This window comes from Suncus etruscus, chromosome 8, assembly GCF_024139225.1.
Source record: "Suncus etruscus isolate mSunEtr1 chromosome 8, mSunEtr1.pri.cur, whole genome shotgun sequence".
Lineage (NCBI taxonomy): Eukaryota > Metazoa > Chordata > Mammalia > Eulipotyphla > Soricidae > Suncus > Suncus etruscus.
Window position 1 is genome coordinate 42829353 of NC_064855.1, and position 17530 is coordinate 42846882.

Genomic DNA, 17530 nt, shown 5'->3' on the forward strand with positions numbered 1-17530 from the left:
GTGTCTGAAAGTTATTGCAAGGATGTCTTTCATTTTTCTTAAAACACATAGATGAGTGAGACAATTCTCCATCTTACTCTCTGACTTATTTCACTCAGCATAATAGATTCCATGTACATCCATGAATAGGAAAATTTCATGACTTCATCTCTCCTGACAGCTGCATAATATTCCATTGTGTATATGTACCACCGTTTCTTTAGCCATTCATCTGTTGAAGGGTATCTTGGCTGTTTCCAGGGTCTTGCTGCAATGAATATAGGTGTAAGGAAGGGATTTTGTATTGTATTTTTGTGTTCCTAAGGTATATTCCTAGAAGTGGTATAGCTGGGTCGTATGGGAGCTTTATTTCCAATTTTTGGAGGAATCTCCATATTGCGTTCCATAAAGGTTGAACTAGACAGTATTCCCACCAGCAGTGGATAAGAGTTCTTTTCTCTCACATCCCTGCCAACACTGCTTGTTCTCATTCTTTATGATGTGTGCCAATCTCTGGGGTGTGAGGTCGTACCTCATACTTGTTTTGATTTGCATCTCCCTGATGATTAGTGATGTGGAGCATTTTTTCATGTGTCTTTTGGCCATTTGTATTTCTTCTTTGTCAAAGTGTCTGTCCATTTCTTCTCCTCAGTTTTTGAAGGATTAGATGTCTTTTTCTTGTAAAATTCTGTCAGTGCCTTGTATATTTTGGAGATTAGCCCCTTGTCTGATGGGGGATTGGGTGAATAGTTTCTCCCACTCAGTGGGGGGCGCTTGTATCCTGGGCGCTATTTCTTTTGAGGTGTAGAAGCTTCTCAGTTTAATATATTCCCATCTGTTAATCTCTGCTTTCACTTGCTTGGAGAGTGCAGTTTCCTCTTTGAAGATGCCTTTAGTCTCAATGTCCTGGAGTGTTTTATCTACGTGTTGTTCTATATATCTTATGGATTCGGGTCTGATATTGATGTCTTTCATCCATTTGGATTTTACCTTTGTACATGATGTTAGCTGGGGATCTAAGTTCAATTTTTTGCAAGTGGCTAGCCAGTTGTGCCAAAGCCACTTGTTGAAAAGGCTTTCTTTGCTCCATTTAGAATTTCTTGCTCCTTTATCAAAAATTAGGTGATTGTATGTCTGGGGAACATTCTCTGAGTATTCAAGCCTATTCCACTGATCTGAGGGCCTGTCTTTATTCCAATACCATGCTGTTTTGATAACTATTGCTTTGTAGTACAGTTTAAAGTTGGGGAAAGTAATTCCTCCCATATTCTTTTTCCCAATGATTGCTTTAGCTATTCGAGGGTGTTTATTGTTCCAAATGAATTTCAAAAGTGCTTGATCCACTTCTTTGAACAATGTCATGGGTATCTTTAGACTAGAGGGATTGCATTAAATCTGCACAAAGCTTTGGGGAGTATTGCCATTTTAATGATGTTAATCCTGCCAATCCGTGAGCAGGGTATGTGTTTCCATTTCCGCGTGTCCTCTCTTATTTCTTGGAGCAGAGGTTTATAATTTTCTTTGTATAGGTCCTTCCATTTTTAGTTAAGTTGATTCCAAGATATTTGTGTGGCACTATTGTGAACGGGGTTGTTTTCTTAATGTCCATTTCTTCCTTATTACTATTGGTGTAGAGAAAGGCCATTGATTTTTGTTTGTTAATTTTGTAGCCTCCCACCTTGCTATATGAGTCTATTGTTTCTAGAAGCTTTTTCATAGAGACTTTAGGGTTTTCTAAGTAGAGTATCATGTCATCTGCCAACAGTGAGAGCTTGACTTCTTCCTTTCCTATCTGGGTTCCCTTGATATCTTTTTCTTGCCTAATCGCTATAGCAAGTACTTCCAGTGCTATGTTGAATAGGAGTGGTGAGAGAGGACAGCCTTGTCTTGTGCCAGAATTTAGAGGAAAGGCTTTCAGTTTTTCTCCATTGAGAATAATATTTGCCTCTGGCTTGTGGTAAATGGGCTTAACTATATTGAGAAAGGTTCCTTCCATTCCCATCTTGCTGAGAGTTTTTATCAAGAATGGGTGTTGGACCTTATAAATGCTTTCTCTGCATCTATTGATATGATCACGTGATTTCTATTTTTCTTGTTGCTGATGTTGTGTATTATGTTGATAGATTTACAATGTTAAACCAGCCTTGCATTCCTGGTATGAAACCTACTTGATCATAGTGGATGATCTTCTTAATGAGGCATTGAATCCTGTTTGCCAGGATTTTGTTGAGGATCTTTGCATCTGTATTCATCAGTGATATTGGTCTGTAATTTTCTTTTTTCATAGCATCTCTGTCTGGTTTAAGTATCAAGGTGATGTTGGCTTCATAAAAGCTATTTGGAAGTGTTCCTGTTTTTTCAATTTCATAAAAGAGTCTTGTCAGTATTGGTAGAAGTTTCTCTTGAAAGGTTTGAAAGAATTCATTAGTAAATCCATCTGGGCCTGGACTTTTGTTTTTGGGCAAACATTTGATTACTGTCATAATTTCCTCAATAGTGTTGGGTGTGTTTAGATATGCTACATGCTCTTCCTTCAACTGTGGAAGATTATAACAGTCCAAGAATTTATCCATTTCTTCCAGGTTTTCATTTTTAGTGGCATAGAGTTACTCAAAGTAGTTTCTGATTACCCTTTGGATCTCTACCATATCATTAGTGATCTCTCCTTTTTCATTCATAATACGAGTTATCAAGTTTCTCCTCTCTCTTTCTTTGTTAGTTTTGCCAGTGGTCTATCAATCTTGTTTATTTTTTCAAAGAACCAACTTCTGTTTTTGTTGATCTTTTGGATTGTTTTTCAGGTTTCCTCTTCATTGATTTCTGCTTTCAGCTTTGTTATTTCCTTCTGTCTCCCTATTTTGGTTCCTTTTGTTGAGTACTTTCTAATTTTATGAGCATGTCATTAACTATTCAGGTATGCCCCTTCTACTTTCCTGATTGTGCTTGCAAAGCTATAAATTTTCCTCTCAGTACCACTTTTGCTGTGTCCCATAGGTTCTGATAGTTTGTGTCTCCATTGTCATTTGTTTCTAAGAAGGTTTTGATTTTCTCTTTGATTTCATCTTGGACCTACTGGTTATTCAGTATTAGACTGTTTAACTTCCAGGTATTAAAGTTTTTCTTCTGTGTCCCTTTGTAGTTCACATATAATTTCAGGACCTTGTGGTCAGCGAAGGTAGGCTGCAAAATTTCTATTCTCTTGATATTATGGAGGTATGTTTTATGTGCTAGCATGTAGTCTATCCTGGAAAATGTCCCATGTACATTAGAGAAAAATGTGTATTCAGGCTTCTGGGGGTGGAGTGTCCTGTATATATCTACTAGACATCTTTCTTCCATTTCTCTTTTTAGGTCTAGTATATTCTTGTTGGGTTTCAGTCTGGTTGACCTGTCAAGTGTTGACAATGCCGTGTTGAGGTCTCCCACAATTATTGTGTTGTTATTGATATTATTTTTCAGATTTGTCAACAATTTTATTAAATATTTTGCTGGCCCCTCATTCGGTGCATATATGTTTAGGAGAGTGATTTCTTCCTGCTGTATATATCCCTTGATTAATACAAAATATCCATCTTTGTCCCTTACAACTTTCATAAGTATAAAGTTTGCATCATCTGATATTAGTATGGCCACTCCAGCTTTTTTATGGGTGTTGTTTGCTTGGATAATTTTCTTCCAGCCTTTTATTTTGAGTCTATGTTTGTTCTGACTATTCAGGTGCATTTCTTGTAGGCAGCAGAAGGTTGGATTGAGTTTTTTCATCCATTTAGCCACTCTGTGTCTCTTAACTGGTGCATTTAGTCCATTGATATTGGGAGAAAGTATTGTCCTGGGAGTTAGTGCCATCTTTATATCAAAGTTTGGTGTGTCTGTTGGTCAGTCCTCTCTTTAAGTAGGCCGTTCAGTTTTTCTTTATGAAGGGTTTTGAGTCTGTAAAGTTTCTGAGCTGTTGTTTGTCTGTGAAACCATGTACTGTTCCTTCAAACTTGAAAGTGAGTTTTACTGGGTGCAGTATTCTAGGCAAAGCATTTATTTCATTGAGTTTTGTCACTATGTCCCACCACTGCCTTCTGGCCTTGAGTGTTTCCAGTGACAGGTCTGCAGTAAATCTCAAGGATGTTCCCTTCAATGCAATTTTTCTTTTCGATCTTGCTGCTTTCAGAATTCTGTTTCTATCTATGGGTTTTGTCATTGTGACTAGGATGTGTCTTGGGGTGTTTTTTCTGGGGTCTCTTTTAGTTGGTACTCTTCTGGCATGCAGGATTTAATCACATGTATTCATTAGCTCTGGTAGTTTCTCTTTAATGATGTTCTTGACTGTTGATTCTCCCCAGAGATTTTCTTCCTGGGTCTCTGGGACTCCAATGATTCTTAAGTTGTTTCTGTTGAGCTTATCTTAGACTTCTATTTTCATCTGTTCCCATTCTTTGAGTAATTTTTCTATTGTTTGATCATTTGCTTTAAGGCTTTTTTCCAATTTCTTCTGCTGTATGGAGTTGTTATTCATCTCATCTTCTGTGTACTAATTGTACCCTCAGCTGCTGTTAATCCATGGGAAAGCTCAACCATGTTTTTCTTCAATTCATCTACTGATTTTTTCAGACCTGTTATTTGACCTGAAATTTCAGTTTGGAGTTTTCTGATTTCTATCTTCATATTCTCTTGATTCTTATTAGTGTTCCCTTCTATACTTTCTTTGAGTTCTTTGAACATCTTCCATATTGCGACTCTAAACTCCTTATCTGAGAGACTGACTAGTTGGTTGGTCATGTTCAAGTCATCAGAGTTACCATCATCATTCTCTATGTCAGGCACTGGCCTGCGTTGTTTCCCCATTGTCACACTTGTATTGTGGGTTTTTCTACATGTTTTGGTTGTATTCATTGGCTAAATGATGTGCACGGCCGGGAAGCAAAGGGGAGTGGCCGTGCTCCTCTGGCTCCACCCTTTATGAGCTTGTAAACTCACCTCTAGGGAAGGCTCCAGGGAAGGCGAGTCATCCTCAGATGAGCCACACACAGGATAAAATCAGGCCAAAAATGGATCACAGCACAGAAGACAGGCAGATGGGGTGCTGGCATCTGAGTTCCAGCAGAGTTCAGTGGCTTCTTCTTTCTGGGCTTGTAAACTCACCTCCAGGGAAGGCTCCAGGGAAGGCGAGCCATCCACAGATGAACCACACACAGGATAAAATCAGGCCAAAAATGGAGCACAGCAAGAAGACAGGCAGATAGGGGTGCTGGCATCTAAGTTCCAGCAGAGTTCAGCAGCTTCCCCTTTCTGGGCTTGTAAACTCACCTCCAGGGAAGGCTCCAGGGAAGGCGAGCCATCCTCAGATGAGCCACACACAGGATAAATTCAGGCCGAAAATGGAGCACAGCACAGAAGACAGGCAGATAGGGGTGCTGGCATCTGAGTTCCAGCAGAGTTCAACGACTTCCCCTTTCTGGGCATGTAATCTCAGCTCTAAGAAGGCTCCAGGGAAGGCAAGCAATCTGAAGATGAGCCACACAGAGGATGAAATCAGGTTGAAAATGGAGCACAGTACAGAAGACAGGCAGATAGGGGTGCTGGCATCTGAGTTCCAGCAGAGTTCAGCGGCTTCCTCTTTCTGGGCTTGTAAAGTCAGCCACTTCTTACTCACTTGCTCGCTCGCTGGGTAGCTTCAGAATGCAGGTTTTTGGGGGTTCACTTCCCAGGGCTCTGAGGAGAGCTTCAAGGATTCAGAAAAGACAGAGAAGAACAGGACAGGGCTCCCTTCAGGTCCCCAAAGCAAAATTCTTACCTGCTGTATTAGAGCTCTGGCCTTGATTCAGTATCTTTACTGATGAAGCAACTGAATATTTTTTCTATTGTCTGCAACCAAGAACTTGATCATGCCCACCTCACACAAGAGACATTTATTTTTTTCTACGAATAAATTATTTACTTGAATCACTGTGAGATACAGTTACCAAGATGCTCCTGATTGAGTTTCAATCATACAATGTACAACCTTCACCAGTGCACATTTCCACCACCATATCTCCAGTATATCTTCCACCCTCCCAACCCCACTGCCGGCCTCAATGTTAGACATTTAGCTTCTCTTTCTATGTTTTAGACACTATGGTTTGTAGTGCTGTTAGTAAAGGTACATCATGCTATCCTTTCAGCACTCCTTGATCAAAGTTATCATTTCCAACTATCATCTCACTGTGGTCCCTTCTTGGCCCTAACTTCACTCACCTGCTGTTTGTAGCAAGCTTCATCCCCTTGACTGGTTTTCCTGCCCATGACTCTATTGCCTTTAGATATTATTACCATACTATCAATTTTATATCCTCCAAATTATTCACTTATTCTATGTCTATTCCTCTTCCTCTGACTCATTTTGCTCAGCATAATACTCTCCATATCCATCCATGTATAAGCATATTTCATGACTTTTATTTTTTAACAGCTTTGTAGTATTCTATTGTGTAGGCAAACCACAGTTTCTTTAGTCACTTCTCTGTTCTCAGGTACTTGGGTTGTTTCCAGATTCAGGTTACTGTGAATAGTGTTGCAATGAACACAGATGTGCAGAGGGCTTTTCTACATTGTTTTGGGCTTCTAAGATATATTCCCAGAAATGGCATTGCTGAGTCATATTGAAGCTCAATTTTCCATTGTTTTGGAAATATTCACATAGTTTTCAAAAAAGGCTGAATAAAAATAGACAATATATAAATTAAAAAATAAATAAAAATAAAGAAGACCCTTATTCCCAGCATTGATGCCAGTACTGCAGTACTGGTTCTATTTTTTTTTTGGATGTGTGCCAGTAATTGTGGTGTGAGATGATATCTCATTATTGTTTTGATTTGCAACTCATGCTGATAAATAATGTAAAGCATTTTTATGTGCCCCTTGGCCATTTCATCTGTATTTATTCTTTGATAAAGTTTCTTTTCATCTTTTCTTCCCATTTTTGAATGGTATTTTTGAATGTTTTTTTCTTGATAAGCTCTACCAGTGTCATACTTATTTTAGATATGTACCCTTTATCAGGTGGGTGAGTGAATAGTATCTCCCATTCTGTGGGCAGTCTTTATATCTTATTCACCATTTCCTTTGATGTGCAGACATTTCTTAGTTTAATGTAGTCCTATTTGTTTATCTTTGCTTCCATTTTTTGGTCAATAGTTTTCATGCTTAAAGATGCCTTTAGCATCGATGTCATGGAGTATTCTTCCTACATTTTTTCTCTATGCACCTTATGATTTCAGGTATGATGTCAAGGTCTTTAATCCATTTTGATTTGACTTTTGTGCAGGAATTTAAAGAGAGGTATAAGTTCACTTTTTTTCATGTAGCTGCCCAGTTTTTTCAACACCATTTGTTGAAGAGACTTTCCTTGCTCTGCTTCTTGTTTCTTGTATTTTTATCAAAGAAAAATTGATCATGCTAAAGGTACCTTTAGTCTCAATGTCATGAAGTGTTTTACCTACATGTTGTTCTATATACTTTATGGTTTCAGGTCTGATATCAAGGTCTTTAATCCATTTGGATTTTACCTTTGTACATGGTGTTAGCTGGGGGTCTGAGTTCATCAATAGTCATTAAAACAGCACGGTATTGGAATAAAAACAGATTGTTCCCCATACAGAAATACAGCCAATTTATCTTTGCTAAAGGGGCCAGAAATGCAAAATGGAGCAAGGAAAGCCTCTTCAACAAGTGGGACAACTGGTCAGCCACATGCAAAAACGTGAACTCAGATGTTCATCTAGCACCATGTACAAACGTCAAATCCAACCAAATAGATTAAAAACATTGATATATTTTTGTGTTTGTGTGTTTTGTGTGAACCTAGATATATTCATGGGTCACTCCTGGTCTCCTTAGAAAAACTCATGAGGTACCACAGAACTAACCTGGTTTGGTTGCATGCAAGATAAGTACCCTATCTCCTGTTGCTATTTTTTGTTTTGTTTGTTTGTTTGTTTTTATCTCTGGAAAACTGCTTATATGTACTCAGTAATTAATTTTTAAGTAAAATAAAACTTTGTTTTTAAAAATAATTTATTTGGAGAAGTATGGAAGGAGAGAAAGTATAAAATACATATTTAGGAGAATATGGAAAAAAGAAGAAAATGCCTTTAGGAGAATTGTATACACAATTTTTCCAAACTCCTAGTTTGGAGTTCTCTGCATACATAGACATTAATCTTGGTGTTGTGCTAGAGAAAGCCTTGGACTCTTGCTGATCTTTTCATATTCTTGCCAGAATTTTCAGATTTTCCCGTAGCTTTTCCTATTCTGAGGGGTTCACTCTTTTCCAGGAAATACATCAATTTCTCTAGCTCTAAAGAACTCAGTATTTGTATCCAAAAGAGATGTGTGCCTCATGCCTTTTGGTTACTTCAGGGCTAGACAATCTCTTGTTTTATTATTCTAAAATCTTTTTGCCACAGGCCCCTTCTGTCTGCAATCAACTCTTTTTTTTTTTTTTTTTTTTTTGGTTTTTGGGTCACACCCGGCAGTGCTCAGGGGTTACTCCTGGCTCTATGCTCAGAAATCGCTCCTGGCAGGCACGGGGGACCATATGGGACGCCGGGATTTGAACCACGGACCTTCTGCATGAAAGGCAAACACCTTACCTCCATGCTATCTCTCCGGCCCCCCTGCAATCAACTCTTTTAAACCCAACCCTTCCTATCAGATTATCAACTACTAAATTATTTTAGTAACTACTAATTACTTTAGGTTTAACTGTGTCTAAATTAAATTAAATTATGAGTGGGCTATTCTCAGGCACTCTAGGGGCTTAACAGTGTGCTAAGATAGCTTCCCTCCCTCCCCACCCACTTCTTTGCTCTTCCTGTATTGCGAATGTTCTTTTATCTAGTCATAGCCTTTCTCTTTGCAAGGTTGGCAGTGTGGAAGTTAGGAAGGAGGAAGAAAGATTAACTCCTTGTTTGATTCAATCCAGCTCTACAGTCCCAGAAAAGAACAAGAATGTTTGGGTGCTAGAGATAGTATAGTGAGTAAGGCACTTGCCTTACATTCAGCAGACCTGGGTTCAACTCTTGGAATCCCATATGGTCCCCAAGCAAAAGCAGGAGTGATTCCTTTGTGCAGAGTGAGTAGTAACCCCTGAATACCACCACCAAGTATGACACCCCAACCAAAGAAAAATATCTCCCAAACCCAAGAGTGTATCTTGCTTGCAAAGTTTCAGAGGAAGGGGGGAATGGCGTATGACAGCAGCCTCAGAGTGGTGACCATGGCTGTCTGTCCAAGACAAGAGCCTAGAGATTACAATTAGAAGTAGGTTAGCTTTGGTAGCTACACAAAAAGAAAATGAGAACAATCAAAAAAAAGGAAGGAATGAAAGAGGGGAGGAAGGGAGAAAAGAAGAGAGGGAGGGAGGCAAGAAGAGAAGAAGAAATGGAGGAAAGAAGGTTGAAAAGAGGGGAAGGAAGAAAAGAAAGAAAGAAAGAAAGGATGAATGAAGGAAGAATAAAAGAAGAAAGGTAAGGAGAAAAGGAGAAGAGAGGAAAGAAGGGAGAGTGGGAGAGAGAAAGGAAAATAGAAAAGACTGGAGAAAGAAAGGGAGGAAGGAATGGGGAGAAGGAAGCAAGGGAGGAAGAAAGGGAAGGAGAAAGGGATGAAGGGAGGAAGGAAGGAATGAAGGAAGGAAAGAAGGATGGGAAGGAGGGAGGGAGGTCAGAGGGAGAGATAAAGGAAGAATGTTGAACAGATAAAACTACACATGTCCTGGAATTGGAAAGATATATATCAGGGGTCTCAAACTCGCGGCCTGGGGTCCGTTTGCGGCCCTCCATACAACAATTTGTGGCCCGCGGCCAGTCTTCAAATATCGCAGTATTCGCGATTATTCACTTACTGAATAATCACAATAAAAATCGCATTAGTAAGAAAAAAAATCGCATTAAACATTCGCATACCCTGAGCAGTTCCGTTCTGGGTATGCAAATGTTTAATGCGATTTTTTGCGACTTTTTTTTCTTACTAATGCAATTTTTTATTGCGGATATTCGGTAAGCAAAATCCCTTATGAGGCCCTGCCTCACTTCGACTTTGCCTCCTGCGGCCCCCAGGTAAATTGGGTTTGAGACCCCTGATATATATAACCATGCTGAGTACTAACGACTCCCTCCTGCTACTCATGTTCCAGCTACACTTTGTGAACCTTCTCTGAGACCTTTGCATGAACCCCAAGATCATATAGGGCATGGTTTTCTGATCTGCCCTTCTTTCTTTTTGTTTCATTTTGTTTTTAGTTTTTGAGCCACACCCTGTGTCACTCAAGGAATTCTCCTGACTATGCGCTCAGAAATTGCTCCTGGCTTGGGGCACCATATGGGATGCCAGGAAATCAAACTGTCCTAGGTTAGATGCATGCAAGGCAAATGGGTCACACCTGGCAGTGCTCAGGGGTTACTCTGGCTCCATGCTCAGAAATTGCTCCAGGCAGGCACGGGGGACCATATGGGACGCTGGGATTTGAACCAATGACCTTATGCATGAAAGGCAAATGCCTTACCTCCATGCTATCTGCCCTTCTTTATGTGTGACATTTATCCTAGCAGTGGTGGACAAACTGAAGTGTTTAAACACATCAAAATTGCAATAACTGTGTACCTGAACCCCCAGGCCAAGGTTAAAACAGATCTAGTCCTTTTGAAGAAAGGTAGAGTGGTCAAAATTATAATACCCTGAGAGCTCAGCTTTAAGGACCTTCCTTTTAAATATTCTAGTGACAGGACAGTGCATTTTCATCTGCTTGGTGTATGCAAAATCTTGGTTGTCTAAAAGATCCATGCTCAAGGAATTGATGGTGAACTGAACTGAACAATTGCTTGTTTTAACAGAAATTCATTTTACTTGAAAGGAGTAGCACAAAAAATTGAGTATTAAAACTGTGTATCATGAGTCCTAAAAAGAAGTAAAGTGATATGCATGATAGCCCCTCAGTAATCATATTGAAGACCAGTGTTTAAAAGAAAAGAAAGAGGAGAGAGAGAAATAGAGAGGAAAAATGGCTGCCATATAGGCAGACAGGAGGAGGCCAGGGAATCTTGGAATTTTGCAGGAAGCAAATTGGGGACACTGGTGGCAGGAAATGTACATTGGTGAAGGGATGGGTATTGTACATTGTATAACTAAAATTGAATCATGAACAACTTTGTAACTTAAGTGATTCAAAAAAATTAAAAACAACAAAACATGGGTGTCTATGAGCATTGTTTTTGGGGGAGCGAAGGGAGACAGGGTGCTTGCAATAGTTTTCAGGGTAGCCCTTGATCCAGTGACAGTTGGAGATGCAACCCACAGCCAAGAGTCTTGTGCGCAAAGCATATGTTCCAGCCCATTGATCCATCTCCTCAGCCACTGGAAGCTATTCTTGGAAAATGAAATGAGAACATTGCTTTAAGAAAAGCAAGAGAGAGGGAAGAATAATACTACCACAAGTAGGGTGCTTGCCTGGAACACAACAGGCCAGGGTTTAATTTCAGCATCCAATATAGTACCCTAAGCACCACCAGAAGCAGAACCAGAAGTAAGTCCTGAGTATTTCTGGTTGTGGCTCAAACGCAAACAAAAAAGAAAAGCTAGGGACAGTATTATTTGCCTCCATTGATGAATTCAAGATTTGAAGAAGAAATTAGAATGTTGAATATATGGATACATGACTGTGTGCTAGGGTTTTTGAATTAGTCTTTCAATACTTATGAGAAGATGACATTAACAAACATGATTTTGGGAGCCGGAGAGATAGCATAGCAGTAGGGCATTTGCCTTGCAGGCTGAAGGATGGTGGTTCAAATCCCGGCATCCCATATGGTCCCCCAAGCCTGCCAGGGCGATTTCTGAGCATAGAGCCAGGAGTAGCCCCTGAGCACTGCCAGGTGTGACCCAAAGACCACACAAACAAACATAATTTTTAGAATATTCTAGAATAAAATGAGTCAGCCTATGTAGCTCTCATTAACTAGTATTTCCCAGATGTTCAATGTCTAATGCTACAAAATGAGGTAGGCAGAACTGAAAGACTTCCAAGTGCAATAGGAAACTAAGGATGCAATTCTGTTATAGACAGCTGGACCAAAGCTACAGATTAGATCCCACATCATCCCACAGGCCAAATACTATAGGTACAGTAACCCCTGTCATCACATCACCATAAAAATAGTAGGGGAGGGGCCGGAGAGATAGCATGGAGGTAAGGCATTTGCCTTGCATGCAGAAGGATTGTGGTTCAAATCCAGGCATCCCATATGGTCCCCCGAGCCTGACAGGAGTGATTTCTGGGCAAAGAGCCAGGAGAAATCCCTGGGGACTGCCAGGTGTGACCCAAAAACCAAAACCAAAAAAAAAAAAAGAGAGTAGGGGAAATAAAACTGCAAGGTATGCTCACAGATTTTAGTCTAAGAAAGCAAACATTTTGTTTGCTATGATTTGAGATTTCATATTGGAACAAGCAATCAAGAAACAATTGCTTTTCTAGTGCTGGTATGGTTTTAAGAAAACTACTTGCAGTTATGTGAAAATATTAACCAAATACCACCCCCCTATTTTTAGGGTTTCTGGGTAGGATTTTTAGGCTATACTTCTCAAGCTCAGGAGTTTATTCTTGGCTCAATGCTCAAGAATGACTCCTGGAGGTACTCAGGGACCACATGTGTTGCTGAAAATTCAAACTGGGTGGTTTGGAGATGCGAGAAAATGACTTAACTCCTGCATTATTAATCTCTCTGGACCTCATTATTATTTTAGGTTGACACCCAGAAGTGCCTCAGTACTGACTCCTGGCACTTTGCTCAGGAATCACTCTTGTGTGGTTCAAGGGATTACTATGGAGTGCCTGGGATCAAACCAGTATTAACTGCATGCAAGGCAAGTACCCTACCTACTATAAATCATTCTGGTCCAATTTGAATATTTTTGTTTTTGTTTTTGGGTCACACCTGGCTGCGGTCAGGGGTAACTCCTGGCAGGCTCAGGGAACCATTTGGGATGTTGGGATTTGAACACTGTCCTTCCTGCATGCAAGGCAAATGCTTACCTCCATGCTATCTTTCTAGCCCTGAAATTTTTTCATTTTATATTTTATTTGTTTTGTTTTGGTTTTTCTGAAGAGTGAACCCATGACCTCATGTACACAAGACAAGTTCTCTCCTTTGAAATTGTGGTTTGTACGTTCCACAATCCCCACAGAGGAAGAGAAATTCCCATGACCCCAATCCAGGACAAGAGACGCAGGTCCAGCAGCAAATCCGACACAGGAAATAATCTACACAGGTTTGGGGAGAAATAGCAGGCCAGAAACTCACACTAAAAGCTGTTGACCCACAAGCCAGTTGCCTCCACATATGGAACGATGAGCCAAAGATGGCAGCTTACCCTCCCAAAGCAACCTTTGTTTTGTTTGTTTGTTTTTGGGCCACACCCGGCGGTGCTCAGGGGTTACTCCTGGCTATCTGCTCAGATAACTCCTGGAAGGCACGGGGTACCATATGGGACGCAGGGATTTGAATCAACCACCTTAGGTCCCTGGATCGGCTGCTTGGAAAGCAAACAACGCTGTGCCTATCTCTCCGGCCCCCCAAAGCACCTTTATTGGGAAAACAAAGCTCACTCCCAAAGAGCAGAGCCCAGGGCCAGATGAGTAGGCTATAGGGAAGCATCTTTTTTTTTTTTTTTAACATGTAAACAAAAGGAAGCAATCTAAGACACCTACTTAGAAGGCAATATGAGGACCAATCCAAAGACCCTCTTATTACAGTGAGAGAAAAACTGACTAGTACCAACACTCTCTCACTGAATTATTTCCTATCTCTCCTTCCTTCATTCATAAACTATTTCTCCATCTGAGTTTGATTTTCTTCACCAATTTTAACCAAAACAATATATCCCAAAAAGTTGAATATAGAAGCTGTATTAGAATTTATCTGAATTTTCTGAGGTAGACACTAAAGAGAGTTGCAAAAATGTATAAGAATGTTGCTCTTCTCACTAAATTTTTGTTTACAAATTGAATTTTCTTTGTGTAAAGATATCCAAAATTTAAGAATTGGTTTACTCATGTTATTTTTAAGAAATAAGTATTTTTCAAATTTTCCATTTTAATTTATCTTTTGGGAGAGGAGAATTAGGCCATTCCCTTTGATGTTCAAGGGCTATTCAGAAGGGCCATATGCAATGTTAGGGATCAGACCTGTGTCCTCCAGTGCCTTAACCTCTGTACAATTTCTCTGGCTCTGTTATAATTTCTAATACAAAAAGTACTTCTGTTTTGCTTTGTTGTTACTTATTCATTTATTTATTTATTATTTATTTTGGTTTTGGGGCCACACCGGATGACGCTCAGAAGCCACTCCTGGCTCTGTGCTCAGAAATCGCTCCTGGCTTTGGGGGACCAAAAGAGATGTCAGGGGATCAAACCTCAGTCTGTTCTAGGTCAGCAGCATGCAACGCATGCATCAGAGCTCTGGCCCTTGTTTTGCTTTTTTTGGGGGGGGTAAGGGGGGAGAATCCACACCTGGTGGTGCTCAGGGGCTACTTTTGGCTCTGTGAGTTGATCTCAGCTTTATTCAGAGACCATTTATCTGCTGGGAATCACACATAGGCTTCTTATGTGCAAAGTATTTGCTCCAGCCCATTGAGCCACCTTCCATTCTTTTTACCGCAACAAAATAAATCTTGAAAGAATTTATATAAACAAACGCTCTACTGTTTCTTTGGGGCCACACCCAGAAGTGCTAGGCATCTACTCTCAGCTCATTGGTCATGAGTTGAGGGTCATTTCCCCAGGTGCTTTGGGGACCATGAGGTACTGGGGCACGTATCGCATACATTCCAGCTGACTAAACCATCTCCCTGGGCCTACTTACTAAAAATTTAAAAGCCAGAGTTTTGACAAGATCAAAATGTTTGTGAAGGCCTGTGATAGTGTATTTAAAATAAAAGAAACCGGAAGCTGGAGAGATAGTATAGCTGGTAATGTCTTTGCCTTGCACATAGCTGACCCCAAGTTCAATTCCTAACACCACACATGCCTCTTTGAGCCTGTACGAGTAATTACTGAGCACAGAGCCAGGGGCAAGCACTGAGCACAGTCCAGTGTGACCCAAAAACAGAAAAAATAGTTTTGAAATAAAATCAGCCTAATATTATATTTCAATAATGACAAGGTTAAAAAAAATAAAATTAGTAGCCAGACCTTTGGGGAATTCAGCACTTACTAAAGCTTGTACAAAACCAGACAACTCTTATTTTGTCTTCTGGGGACAAGAGAAGTTCCTTCTTCCACCATGGAAGTCTGTCCTTTTATCATTTTTTCCTGTTTATGCTACTTTTCCTGTTGCACTTTTAAATGGAAATTGCCAATGTGTGGAAATTGATCACCACTACTATGCCACTGTCCTATATGAATACCAACTCATGGCTCACTAGGCAAAGGAATTCCAGCTGTATAAAAGAGCTGTAAGAACCACTGCAAGATCGGTCCCTGGTTCTGTTTAGCTTGATGTGCTCAGGGGCTTCTACATTGATCTAACAACCATTAATCAAATTGCAGCTGACATACTTTTCTTCATAACCTTAGACCAATATACCATGCATTGCGGAATAACGCAAATCCCATGTCCCACAAGTATCTTTTCATTAAAATGCTAATTTGAGCACACAACAAATTACCTCCACTCCACTTCAGAATGCAGCGTTTAAACTCTAAAAGGGATTGGGAAATTCTTTCACCAACTGAAGGCATTTTGGGGATACGGTTTGTATGAGAGATGCTTCAGTAAATGAAGTTGTCATGTATTGAAAGTATAAAGAAATCCTAGGGCTCCCTGGCAGAATGTAAGCTGGGAAGGGCTAGAAAAGCATTCTGGGTATTGGCATGCAAATGAGCGTGTCAACCAAAGTTAGAGTGTACCTTGGAGCGGTAAACAAGCTGATTGTCATGGGAAATGTAGTTGGCTCTGCTCTGATTGAAACTGTTTTGCAAATCCCTTGTTTGGTTAGATTTTTGAACGTTGAGTTTGTGCACTCAATAATACAGCTTAATACCACATTCCTGGCCACATGTCTTTGGCCCACTGACAGGGCTGTGCCACCATAAAGAACCTTACTTACAGACAGGCTCCAAGGCTTATTCTGCTTGGAATGCCTGAAGTCTGGAGCACACAGAGAAGCTGAAGTAAGATATTGGATCACAAGTAGAAAATAGCCAAAGAATGCAGACATATATATGGACACTGGACTCAACGTGCACATGGACTGGACCCCATGCTATCATCGCAGCCATTCTTTTATTTATTTATTTATTAAAGTTTTTGGATAAAACCTGGCAGTGTTCAAGGCTTATTCCCTGCTCTGTATTCAGGGGTCACTCCTGGCAATGTGGTGTGGAAGATCAAATCCTGGTAATAACTGGTAATAAATTTAACGGAGTTAATACCTCCCCCAATTCATGTGTTGAGGCCTGAATTGAACCTCACAATGGAATTATATGAAGCTAGAATCTTTCATAGAAGTGATGGGGAACTGGGGAGATAGCACAAAAGTTACCTTGTGGGGCCAGGCCGTGGCGCTAAAGGTAAGGTGCCTGCCTTGCCTGCGCTAGCCTTGGACGGACCGCGGTTCGATCCCCTGGTGTCCCATATGGTCCCCCAAGCCAGGAGCAACTTCTGAGCACATAGCCAGGAGTAACCCCTGAGCGTTACTGGGTATGGCCCAAAAACCAAAAAAAAAAAAAAAAAAAGTTACCTTGCAAGACACTAATCTTTTTTTAGTCCTTGACATCTTATTTGACTTCCTGAGCACTGCCAGGAGTGATCCCTGAGCACAGAACCATGAGCATAGCTGAATGCCTCAAGCTCTCTGTAGATGTAGCTCAACACCCCACCCTCAAACACACACAAGAAAGGAGATTATGTTAAAGTGAAGCTTTCAGATCAGAGAGATAACTCGAAGGAGTTACATGTGTTGCCTGCTGATGTCCATGTTCCAGCCACTGTACTACATGGTCTTGGAGCCCTGCCAGGAGCAAATACCAGGTTCACCATAGCCCCTGAGCATGGCCCAGTAGAGCTCTAAAGCCAAAAAGATCCAATCAAAATAGAATGAGTTTGTTAGGACAAGAAGCAATCCTATCAGACTAATGTCTTCTTAAGAAGAAACATTGAGGGGCCAGGCGGTGGCGCTGGAGGTAAGGTGCCTGCCTTGCCTGCGCTAGCCTAGGACGGACCGCGGTTCGATCCCCTGGCGTCCCATATGGTCCCCCAAGAAGCCAGGAGCAACTTCTGAGCGCATAGCCAGGAGTAACCCCTGAGCGTCACAGGGTGTGGCCCAAAAAAATCAAAAAAAAAAAAAAAAAAAAAGAAGAAACATTGACTAGAAAACCTACAAAAACCAAAATCAAAACCAAAAACAACAACAACAACAACAACAACAACAAAACCATAGTGAGACATAGTATGAAGGTGACCACTGCAAAGCAAAGAGACAGCTACAGACCAAACCTGATGAATCTTGGATATCCAGCCTCCAGGAT